This window comes from Bactrocera dorsalis, chromosome 5 (genome assembly GCF_023373825.1).
Source record: "Bactrocera dorsalis isolate Fly_Bdor chromosome 5, ASM2337382v1, whole genome shotgun sequence".
NCBI classification, from domain to species: domain Eukaryota; kingdom Metazoa; phylum Arthropoda; class Insecta; order Diptera; family Tephritidae; genus Bactrocera; species Bactrocera dorsalis.
In genome coordinates this window covers 26,025,252-26,038,835 of record NC_064307.1, presented here as the reverse complement: position 1 = coordinate 26,038,835, position 13,584 = coordinate 26,025,252, and the positions used below count along the sequence as shown (strand labels likewise).

Here is a 13,584-nt window from a genome sequence, read left to right as displayed (position 1 = left end):
GTAGTCCGTAAGCTTTATTATGGCATCCACGTTATTGAAAATGTCTTCCAATGCTTGCTTAATAGTGATAAAACCACATAAAATTGCCTTCGTAGCATAGCACGTAGCTCTGGCTGACCACCTAGTGTCCGATAACCGTTTCAAAATCGGAATTTTTGAAGTAGAATCTTTAAGTGCGTTCGTAAGACGACGCCATCGATAGGTAGAAGCGGAAAAAATGTATAGAGGTTTTCAATGAAATCGAAGAAAAGTAATGCTTCTGTACAGCAGTCTGCAGCGCACTTAGCAACCAAATTTAATGAATGTGCAAGACAGGGAATGTATTCTGCATACTTATTTATTTTCTTAATTCGGGATTGTTTGCCACTCATGTTGCTGGCATTATAAAGCTTTGCCCACGAAAATCTTTGATATTAATGCCACTCTCACTCAAGAAATCTTGTAAACTTTGAGCGAATTGTTCAGTAGTATGACCTTCCATGTCCAAGAACTTAACAAATCTTTCCACTGGTCCAGATGGGAGAACATGACTTGAGACTCTGAAACATCTTGCTCTTAAGGCTGGACTGAACTAAAAATTTTTGCCTTGTTGAGAGATCAGCGTTATGATATAAAATAATGCTTTTTTTTATAATATGGAAGGTCACAAAAATATGGTTATACAATAATTATTATACTTATTTTCTTCTTTTGACGGTGACGTCGTGTGTTTGATAATACGTACATTTTCAATGTTCAGAGTTGCGGTAATGTGGCTTGGTGCGCTGTTAGTGGACACTTTCAAGAAAACTTCAGAGATGATATAAAAAACTGCAGTTAAATGATTAACATGACAGGTAGAGTCGATTTAACTATGTCCGCCTCAAAATACGCGAACCAGTCCCTTCATTTTTGAGAAATCGGTTTCTTTTCTGCTCAAGAAGCTGCTCATTTATCAGTATCGCCGATATCGGACCACAATAGCACAAAACTGACAATCAAACTTAACAATCAAAAGCGCGTTCTTTTATGAAACACTTTATTAATTGTGAAAGAAAGGTGCAGCAGAAACTAATTTTTTTATTGTTTGAATATATCATTCGAAGTTTACCATATGGAAATTCTAATTACATATGTAGCTACGTTGGGCTGGAAAGAGCATTTCAATGCAAAATTATTCTTACAGTAGAATTCAGAACTTATTATCCTTTACAGATAGTACTTATTACACGATCTTATGGAAAATTATAGCCAATCCTATGAAGAAAATTGCAGCAATACCGAACAACCCAAAGACATTTTAGTACTTGTGAGAAGATTACACTTTGTTCGTTTTTTTCGCAGATTTTTTTTTACTTTTAAGTATAATAATATAAGATTTAGTTAACAATTGAACATGCATTAAAATATAAAAAAAGAATTTATTTTCCTTTTACAACTTTTATTTTCTGAAGAAATAATTGCACGACTTAGAAGCATGTACTCATTGCTGAACTATACTGGATATGCACATAATACAAGCGTACACATATACAAACATACTAACGTCCATACAAATGTATGTATATATGTATGTAGTTACATTGTGAATAGAGTCGACGAACTAATGACTTCTATAAGCTACAAGTAAACTGTTGAATAAAAGATATGTATACTGCAAGAGAACAGAAGCTGGTTGTTAAATGATATGGTCTCACGCCCACTAACTATGCAGTCAGCAACAGCAGAAAAGCCGCATAAAAATCGATAATTCTCATTTGTTTCAAACGACTGTAGCAACATCAACAGTTACTCCGTCTGCAATAAAAGAATAAAAGTGGCATAAGCAAAGAGCAATATTCCGAAAAGCAGTTAGGAAGAATGCTGCTATATTTCGCTTTACATATTCATAGCACTGCAGAGTGGATGGGAAACAGAAACTGATTCAGTTATGTTTGGAATATAAACATGGATCTTGTAATTTAATTTAATTTAACACATAATCTCCATAGTACGCTGGTATCGAAGAGGTACTACGCCCACCACATACTCTCAAAATTTCACCAATTCGTATTATTATGCAATAAATTAAAATATTTAATTGTTATGGGAGTTGTCATGCATTGAAAGTAGATAATTTTATTTAGAAACAATCTACGCTTACGTCAAAATTTTAGAAGTTAACCCTATGTATACTTCCACTACATGTAACGCTTAAACTTTATTTTGTACAGAGAGTTAACCGGTAAGCCAACTATCTATTAAATTACTGGTTAATTATCCTATATGGCTACCAGAGATTTATGTTATAGTTTTTTAAAGTCCAATGAAAATTCTAACCGAAACTCTATTGTTTGCGTTTCTTATCGATTCGTTTATACCTTTCTTTCGCAAAGGCTTTATAGTTACGGTGAGTATGAGTTAGTTTCCGCGCTAATTTATTCAATCTATAAGTATTAGACTTGAAAGAATTTCGAGTTTTGAGAATTTTTACCTAGGGAATTGTTTTCTGCGCGTAATAACGGAAAAACTGTGGCCAAAATGATATCAATACCTTTTAGAATAGTAATAATAGTAATAATAATAGAAATCCATCGAAACAGTTTGCAAAGGTATTTTATTTTCTCTTGTTTTATATACATATAATTATGGTGCATTCAATGAAACAAAATCCAATTCAAGAAATATAAATTCAATTTTTGTTAGTGAAATAAATTTCAAAATTGAAAAAGATTATGAATTGTATATGATTATTTGTCGAAAAGTTTCAAAATCTAACAAAGCAAACATTCATCAAAAGCGTTAATTAGACTAAATTGGGTTTAACGCCACCACCGCGAAGATAATTATTGCGTTACAGTGTTCGCGTACATACTGCTTTATACTCGTATACTATTCAAGGGGTAGTTTTCGATAAACATTTGTGTATGGTTTTTAAAAATGCAAAATTTTTGTTCCTTTGAGTCCAAAACAGCCTATTCGAAAAAAGGAACAAAGTCAATAAGTCGGTTACTTACCGTTATCGACATTGTTTTCACGAACGACGGCGAATTTGAACGAGTTAATAGTTTTATTACTCCTTGTTCATAGTTCTATTGAACAAAGGAAAATTATTAAAAAACTGGTTTCAGAAAGGAAAACCTTTGCCTATACATTGTGAAAAAAGAGCACCCCGGGTAAATAATATTTCAAAACAATGTTTTTTGCTAAGTTAGTAGGATTGTCTTTAATTACTATGTATGCCAAATATGAGCGAGATCTGTCAACCATATGAAAATATTGAAAAAGTGAAGAATATGGTGCTTGAAAATCGTCAGGCAAGTGTTGAAAGATGCCAAGAGAGCTTGACATCTCTCGCGAATCCGTTCGAATGATTTTGGTGGATATTATGGGTATGAAACCCGTTCCTCCCGATAAAGCTGATTTTTTTTTTCAAAAAGAGTACCCTAAACTGGTCTCTTTGGAAATACTTGATCGTGCGAGTCCCGATCCCACATTCATGGATAGCATTATAACTGCCGATGAGACATGGGTTTATGAATTTCACATGCAAACAAATCAACTATCATCGGAATGGACCCCGTTTTCAGTCGATTGAAGAGATAAAACAAATTTCGCTGAAGGAGCTGAAGGCCATCACAAAAAGTGCTTATAAAAAGTGTTTCGAGAACTGGAAAAATCATTTTCATAATAAATATTGATGAATAATTAAATATGTTTCGTTTTATTTACAATTTCCAGGAACTTTGTCACAATGTATAGTATAAGGTATCAAACTGCAAAATTGGACGCTAAAAGCTGAAAACAGGCGAAAGCACAAAAAACGTCCAATAAGCAGAATGTGCCCATCACACAATTCATTGAAAGGCGTCTGTTTGTTACTTCCAGACAGATAAGAAACTAATGCAACAGCCAGAAGAAAAAGATTGATCTCTGCCAACCTAAACTCAAGAACGCGACTTTCATTTTCTAAAGGTTTATAACGAATCTTTGTCAGTTTAGCAAAAGACTGATGAGACAAAAATTATTCAATTCGACTCTGGTAAACAAAAATTCCCAAATGAACAATTCAGCGCACAATTTACAACGAAGATTTTAAGCATAGATGCCTTAAACTGATGATATGGGAATGCTTTTCTTGGAGTGGTGTTGGACCCCTAGTAAGGGTCACTGCGACTATGGACTTATTATGTTAATAACTTTCTGCAAGACGTACTTCTATCCAAAGCATACCTTGAGAACAGTGAAATCAAACACCTGTGGATGGATGTGAAAAAAGATGTAAGCGACGTCGTACCAATGAAATTGTATGCAAATAGAGCTGTGAATCAACTTTTATACTCTTGTTGCCACCGAGTAGCTACCCAGTTTTGACCACCTAACGGTTGTACGTATCATCTAAAACAATTTCAAAACCTAATACTAAGGGAGATAAATATGGGGTTATATACATACATATATGTATATATATAAAAGATCACAATGTCGAGACAAGTTGAAATCCGGGTAACTGTATGTCTATCCATTCGTCCATGCAAGCTGTAACTTGAGTATAAATTTAGATATTTTGATAAAAGCACGAGTTCGTAAATGGGCGTACTCGCTATTAACCGAAAACGTTAAAGTACCATAACTAGCAACTAAATTAAGATATAAAACTGCTACGAACGGGCTGAATCGGGTCAATACTTCCCTTAGCCCCCATATACCTGATGGTACCTAATATAAAGGTCTTTGAACTTCCGGGTGACTTTATACCGCATATACTTATGTATGTACATATGTATATCGGCCAATATGCGAATTATCTTCATATAATTGACGGCGAATTTTTCTTATTACGGTGCATATATGAGAAAGAATGTGTATAATCGTACATACGGTATATGAGATTTTTATCTGCATTATGAAGTTAGTAATTGCTGAGCGTAGGAGTAACATTGCACTACAATCCGGAACTCGGCAATAATTTAATCCGAAAAAGAACTGATTTCGCCTAAATTACGAAACTGTACTTTCACGTTCTTGCTGATTCTGGCACCAAACAAATATATTTATGTTGTTATTTACATAAATATGAATTGAATTATTGTTGTAAATAAGGTGATGTAATTGAAATTTTAGGTTTTGCAAAAGCGGAAACAAATTATGGAGATCAAAATCAATATTTCTAGGCCCATGCAAGCAAGTTTGGTCACACAATTTTGGAATTTTTAAATAAAACTATTCCATTCTACCCGAAAAGTCTTAAGAGATCCGTCAAAACTATTTTTGAGTAAATTAAAAATTTGATTGAAAAGCGTAGTATTTATTTTTTGCTTAGTAAATATTAAGTACATTGTTTGCTTTTACAACTTCACTAAATTCTCACTTTGTTACGTTGTCAGCTTATGAGAGATGCGGACTTTTACAAAATTCCAGTTATAAACTGACAGCTTATTTTCGCATCCCCGTAAGGCTATAATTGATACTTATATTCAATATACATATACATATATAGTAAATAAAACTTTAAAAGAAAGGTTTTTTAAAAAAGAAATTCAGCCAAATTTATGTCAATTAAATAAGGAAATCCTCTTCAAAACCAATATGATAACCATCAAGAAATCCATATTGTTAAGCAGAAGCAAAATAAAACACAATGCAAATTAACAGCAAGTGGGACGAAATTCTATCAGGGGATGAAGTTTAACTGTCAGAAAAAATTTTCAGTCAGAAATCGCTATAATCAGGTCTTTTGTGGTAAGTGTGGGCTGACTCCATTTAATTATTAAATTATGTATGTATGTATGTATGCTCAAGAAGATGTTTTCTCGCAGTCTTATTAATGTAAATCACACATTGACGAATATTTGCAACATAAAGTACACCAGAATAACGCAAATCATTACACTAAGTATCATACATGGTACTAGGGTAAATTGGCGCCATAATTGATATGTATATCTCTTAAATGGGCTGATATTATCAATAAAAAGTCAGTCATAAAAACTTAGCTCCACATACTCGTATTCGATACCAGAAGAGTTAAAAAGTTAAAGTCTGATGTACACATTTGGGTGAGATTGAATTAGTAAGCTGGAATTTAATTTGTGTTCTTTGGGAAATATACGTAATTTTAGCACGATCACGCTCAACTTCAAACTGAAATATGTATAAATATCTAATGCTATGCACGAAATTTGGAAAAGCAGGTGCTGAAGTATGAGAATTCACATTAAAGTGAGCGGTTCCTTGCTTTGTGTCCAATTTTTATATTTATTTTTATTTCAGACTTGCATCTTTACTGTGAAACTTTTCAACATAATCACACCGATATAGTCGCCATAAAATTTGCTAGAATAAGGAAATTCATTAGAGGTAGTATATAGTATATCAGCGGGGGTATAACGTAGCCAAGCGGAGATTCGCAATTGGGTCAAACCACGTCAAGTGGTCCACGAAAATTTCGAAATATCACCGATTTTGAAAATTAGCAGTTCATTAGGAAGGGGACCAGACGCATACCCAGATATAATAGAAAATCCTCATATTATATAAATTATCTCTGAATTTCAATTACATATCTAACTGATAATATTTGGACTAAATTTAACCGTAAGAAAATCCTTATGTAAAGTGTATGGGAACTAAGGGTAGTATTATTCCGACTTTATTCATTTTACCCACATGGGCTTTTAATTATCAGAAACAGATCGGTAAAAAGTCAGCCATAGACACTAAAGACTATAGATTTGGTATCTAGGGATTTAAAGAAATGGTGATCAATAAAAGGTTCGATTTCGCCTATGTTGAAGGCACTTTTTGTGCAAAGTTCTTTTCATTAGTGCATACATACAGTCAATTGAAAGGTTTGGATGAAGTCTAAAGATATGATATGTGGGAAATAAGAGTAGTTGTTGTTCGATTTTCTGTTAGATAATAAGTATAATGCGATGCCTATTGTCCTGTTTTTATACACATAATTTTACAATTAATGGCATTTCGAGTTATTTTCTTTTTGGTAAGGTCAAAGTTTCGTTAATTAACGTTATGTAGAACTGCTTGAAGTGCCAATTCAAAATGTGTTTAAGCCATATGTGTAATTGGTATTAAAATTAATCCAAAATTCTGAAATACCCGAACCTAGAAAGGCATTAGTCGTACAAACTTTTTTCGACATTTATAAGAGCTAGTGTATTTGATTACAAAAGGAACTGTATTCATTTTGTTATGTGTCTGGAGATTTAACTTTTAAATCTCAACGTCATAATTTCACGTCACTGCCATTTGAACCCTTTTTGACAAATGCACATTCGAGATGCATCGGGCAATTGCTTCCCAAAAGCAGAATATAAAAGTTTTCCTATCCAAAAAATTTCCGGATGATGTTTAAATATATGCATAACTATAAACCCTAGAAATTTCGCTTCAATCAATTATATCTTTCTCTCCCAAAAAAACTCCCGAAAAATCGATTTTTTAAGCCTCTAAAGCAGGCTCCCCACTTAATAAATGAATTTATGGCGTATGTCCTTAAAAATACATATGCTGGACTGTGATCTGTACTTCTTTCCGGAATTTTTTTAGTGCTGTGAGTGACGATCATGGCGTGGTGTTTCGATCAGGATATTTCCTTAATGGAAAATTGCTACAAATAAAATGGAGCGCTGGAATGGTAACAGATTATTGTTGTAGACTTAAAACAGACCTTCCAAAAGCAAAATATTCACAAAAGTCCTAAGTATTTTTTCTACATATATTAGCAATAACTTCTCTATATGTAGCTGATGTTCGCATTTTTTTAAGAAAAAAATAATTTTGTAATGTCACAAGAAAACGTCTTAATTCTTTGCTTCATTCACACATTATGATATGAGTTTTCATGTGACGCAACGTTCGTGAACAATTTCAAATACGTTTTCTCAAATCTATTTTTTTTTACTCGGTGGCCACTTTAGCTCGAAAAGCGATCGGTAGACTTCAATTAAATTTATACAGCTTTTGTTTTGAAAACATGAAAAAATTGAACCGGTTGGCAGAACTTTTTAATTCCGATTTTTTATCCATAATTAAGTATGGGTTTTTTCCCGAAATATTCAGAGACAGCCATTTAATATAAAAAAACATTTACATCAGGCACTATATTATCTATTAATAAAAAAAATTGTATCCGGTTAGTTATGATCAGCGAAAAAAGCTTCTGTTGGAACGGAACAACCCAAACAACCATTACTTTTAAAATGATTATTTTTGGTTTAAAATTTCTTACTAGTCAAGTTGGAACCTTATTTAATGATGCCATGTTTTTACTTTTTCTTTCATAAAATAAAATAATTTTCTAGCAAATAAAAATGATTTAAAATTGACGTCTCTGACTACACCTAACCCCTTAAACTACATACATATGTATGTACATGTGCTTTTATTTTATTGAACATATCGTCGCCAACACTTAAGTGAGAAATACATATGTATGTATAAAGTAAATAACCTATGGTATTAAGACTATTTATTTTGCATTATTTGAAAATTTTTAAATAAACTACGGTTCCAGATATGACTTCGTGGAATATTTGTGTTTTGTAACACCTAAATTAAAGGAATATTGATGTGCCATATATCATATAGAGTTACATATACATATATACAAATACAGATGTTCGAGATGACGATATGAGTTGCATTCCGGATTTATGTATGTATGTCCGTGCAAGCGAAAATATTTAATGCCAGTTCTCTGTCAATCTCAAACCTCCAAGAGATCCCTAAAAAGCTTCTAAGCCTAATTGATTTATTGAATTTATACTCCGATGGCCAAACATACAAATACGATGCATAATTGAACGAAAAAATTTGATTTTCTAAAATTTCATAATAATCAGTTCCAGTGAATACAATAAATAAGTATATGTATATAAATGCATATGTTATATGTATATACATACATACATACAAATGTATGTGCGTGCACATATGCGATTGCATATTATGCCACATTCATATAGACGTAGTAGTATATACAGCCTCCTACTTGGCGTAAAATGAGTTACCAATTGACTGGTGTACGAAAAAGCCGGTCGAAATTAAGTTGAAAAAAAATGTCGTCCTATATTCCACCGATTTTAGAACCTGTTACTCAATAATAATAATAATAACCTAACGATTAAACAAAAATAACAAAAAGCTAAATTAAAATTAAAACGCAAAGAAGTTTTATATGTACATATACATATGCATACATACATATTTATATTTTTTAATTATCGGTCATTAAATTATCTCCAAGTCATTGCTCATGTATGCAATTTAAAACTATGTGTAATACTAACCATATTTGAAGTCAATATTCCATATCTGCTGTATACACTGTTTCAAGCACTAAAATATTTTTATATATCTTCTTTAAGTATTATCTTTTATCTCCACTCGCTTCAATTAACACGATATACTGTGAACAAATCTTCGTTTTCTAACTTTTAAAACATTTTTTTTTTATAAAATTATTTATTCACTAATTTGCTTCGGCTCCTTGTATACCATATACCACATTCGATAAAGGCATTTGGCACCTTAAGTTGTGTCTATGACTTTCATTCGTTGCCTTTCGCGCTGATGCTGGAGCGTCGGTTTTCATGCATCGTTTTTTCCACTTTATGCCTTTTTACTCGTAATATTTCTTCATTTTTTAAATTCTTCACTGCACTTGCAGTGATATTTCAGTGGGGACTCGAGTCCATTTTATTCACTGTACGCTGTACGCTTTATGCACCTTTTTGTTTTTATTTTTTCACTATTTAACGACGTATGAACTCTGTCGTTATCACTACACTCCACATGGTACTAACACATGTATATACTCGTATAACGTAGTAGTAGCATTCAAATCAAGTAGTATATAAAATATTTAGGTATATGCAAACACCATGCATTCGCTCATCACTTCCTCATTGCACTTTCCCCTTCCACTCGTTTTTCTTACACGCTGACACATTGAATTGAGTAATTGTTGAAGGTGCGCAGACTCTCTCACATTCTTCAACTTTTTTCTCTCAACCCTCTTTCATTGACACGATATGTTAGGACAATTACATATTATGTCAATAGCTGCGGATTCTCTTTCCGTTGTCCCGTTCCAAGTTTTTTTCCGTTCGTTTATTTTCCAGACACAACCGAACACAGTCAGCTTCGAACAGCAACTGATTCTGCATTGTGGCGGGCAGTAAGAATTTTAATCAGGACGAAACACGTAAGTGGAGTTCGTCTTAACGTTAGATGTACTCGTGTTCATCTGGTGGATGCTGTCTCATTTGAGTGAAATTTTCTTCATGAAAAGCTCCACAACAAAGAGTGAGCTGTTCATTTTATACCATTTTATTAACTCATTTTATCCGTTTGTAAGATAAAGGACTTATTTGGACGACCTTTTATGTTAAGATTTTGTGGTCTGAAACTAAAATTTTCACAGTGTATCAAAATTTTTCAATTTCAGAAATTAGCAATGCTATAAACGTTTATTAATTTTCCACCGAAGTCACAAAAATCGGTTTTGCTAAAGATTCATTACCACATTATATAAAAGATGTTCATTTTAGTCAAAATATTAAAAATGTAGATGGTCCAAAACGGCTTACATGGAAAGGTTTATTAGGTTAGTAGGTTATACCGGCCGTTTGTCATGCCAAACATGGACCAACTGGTTCCTACTTAAAAACTTTATATCAAATTTTGATACATCGTCTACTCCCTTGAATTGTGAAGCTGCTAGGCATCTAAGAAGAGTTTTAGAAAATGCTATACAGAAGCATTGGAGAAATTTCAGCATATCTCTCATGCCTACTTTCTCGAACATTGTACATGTATTGTCGTTACTAATGCCCATCCAACTCGCATGTGATGCCAGTAAGTTGTAACCTGTCATTAGGCCTACAACCATCCTGAATCTCATCAACCATTTCGTTTCCGGAATTAGTTTTGGGGCATGAAACGATGGGAGATTATTACCTTAATTGTCTTAATTGGCTATCAACGAAGGTATAGAAGGTATTGGTCTTCTTTATATTGTTTAAAAGACGTTCTTCTCGAAGATATTATAGTATTCCGAAAGCTTGAAGGGTCGCCTGAGTTTAATTAACAAGCAATAGATTCCGACGCTCATTCCAGTAGTCAATTTTGATTCGGGGCTCTTACCTCATCAACCCTATTTTAGTGTATCACCAAATAAAGAGTGTATTCAGTTTCAATTTGGAATGAAGTACAGCCTTGAGAATCAAATCATTTCAAGTTGAAGGTATTACCTACGCATCTGTAATTAATGTTTTAAATTAAGCTTTCAAAGTATAGACACATATGACTAAGTTATTAATAATATTAAACTGACTTTGATAACGATACAGAGGCCGCCAACTTCTAGTTAGACTACGAGGACATTAAATTTGCAACTTACCTCAACGAAATATATTATAAGGTCTCTATACAAATTTTCGATAGGACACCCATGTCGGATGAGTGACGAAAATTTTATACATATAAGTATGTACTAGCAGGCTTATCACGAGTATTAAACAATCAGTTCAAAAGTGCTTCACATGATTTCTCGTTTTTGTGTAGAGTCATTAAAAATGAGTAAAATGATGGAAATTCGAACATAAAAGTATATATTTTTGTATTATTACTATTTTTTCAATTTTTGTAAAAAGGCCTTTACCATACTATATATTTTACTTTCTCTGCTCCTAAAAATGACTTATTGAGTCAGAGCTTCCCTGTAAATGATATTTTGTTAGTAGGTCAACCCCTACTAATTCCAAAGTTTGGCCTTGGGACTTGTTTATAATTAGAGCGAAAGATGTTTTTACCAGAGATTGAAGCCGTTTAAATGGGATTGGCAGATCCCTTGGGACTATCGGAGTCCTCGGTATATGTGCTAGTTGACTAGCTGCTGGGCCGGTGATAATGGTTGCTATAATTAAACTGTCCTTCAATTCCTTGATAAGTAGCCTCGTTCCGTTGGAGGTCTTAAATTCACATGTTGATCGTCATTTATATCCTCACGACCACTTTAAAACTACTCGTACACTCTGCTACGGGATAGACAATCCAGTCGACATATAGATGGGGCGCCACCAAAGGGCGCTAGATTCAAAAATTCCTGTTTACTTTGGAACGCACTTTGTACATGCACTGATGGACAAAAGCCCATAGAAAAAAGAAAACAAATAGAAATAATATTGTATCTTCTACAATAACCAATTTCATGTAATATGGTAACTTAAAAAATGATCTGTCACAATGAAGTACCGTTATTTCTGTGAGAAAATTTTTATTTTTGTACAATAAGTGAAAAATAAACTTTTCTATAAATAAAAAATTAAATAAATTGCAGCTTCAGTTAAGAATATTTTTAATATTTTATTATAAAGAAACGTTGACCTAAAATTCTTGCGCCCTACGCAATTGGCTTATGTGCCCGACGCGCCGACCCTCACAGTACCCATAAAATAAATGAAAAAATAAAAAAATATAATCAAAATTTTTGCAAAATTACTTTTTTCACGATACCTATGAATAATAGCATGCATCGGTCATGGGTTTAAAAGCCTTTTAATAATTTACAAATCTGCATCATAATTTTTTGGAAAATTTCCCATTGAAGAAAAAAATCGACGTCCAATTATAGAACGTTTGCGCAACTGTAAATATGTTGTTTAGTCCATACGAAATATTGTGAATGAAAACAATAAACACATTACTTATGAATGTATATAATAGATACGTAAGTATGTATGTATTTGCTTAATTATAGTTAAAACTTATATTTCAGCTAACACATTCCCAAAGTTTTGAATGTTGGACTTGAATCATTAACTGTGTCAGAACTATAGTATATTGTTTTATACATATTAAGATTGAAAACTGATTAGGTTGATATAACACTAATCATATAAAAAATATTCAAAAATACACGTAAATATATACATAAGTATGTATAAAGCCAATTTTGTACTGGGAGACTGATATTATATACATATGTACATTTAAATCCATTATTAAGCTTTTTACAGGCAATATGTAACTTCTGTGTATGCACAAACATATTTTTGTAGATAAAAATCGGTAATGCTGGTCGCGTACCATGTACAAATCTGTTAAATTCCCCAAGGTCTTAGAGCATAAAACTAAATATGTTAAGTTTATTATGCTACGTTTTCAATACATACATATGTATATGTATGTAAGTTTGCACCCACAACCTACATAGGTAAGTCAGAACACGTCGATAAAAAAATGATCACGTTGATATTTTGAATATTATATTGCTAATTTACAATATCCTTTTTAGGGCAACACAAATGCTGGCACCTATTTACATATAGTATATGTATGTACATACGTGTCCATATACATAAGTTTATATACAGTCGTGATCTGAAATAATAGGTTTACCAGAACCATTTATTTTAAATTGCCCAACTACTATGTCAAATACAATTTATAAAAAAATCATAAAAAAACACAGAAACTTTAAATTTAATGGGGAAGGTTTATTATTGCTCGAAAAACTTTCTTTGGCATTTATTTTTTGAAGATTATCTCTTTCAAATGCTGGCTGCGTCTACGTCTCAGGTCCATCCGTTGAGTACAATT

The 13,584-nt window shown here is 32.7% G+C and overlaps 1 protein-coding gene across 2 annotated transcripts in view; it reads right to left on the bottom strand.

Moving 5' to 3' along the window:
• Nucleotides 1-10,125, bottom strand: part of LOC125778781 (Down syndrome cell adhesion molecule-like protein Dscam2) — a 34,400-nt gene extending 24,275 nt beyond the window's left edge. Inside the window, exon 1 of one of the 2 annotated variants that reach the window (XM_049458003.1) lies at nucleotides 10,030-10,125. The gene's annotated coding sequence lies outside the window, so the exon portion shown is untranslated. Of the gene's footprint in view, nucleotides 1-9,269 lie in introns of both variants that reach the window. The other variant, XM_049458002.1, reaches the window with a different exon arrangement.
• Between the last annotated feature and the right edge of the window lie 3,459 nt (nucleotides 10,126-13,584).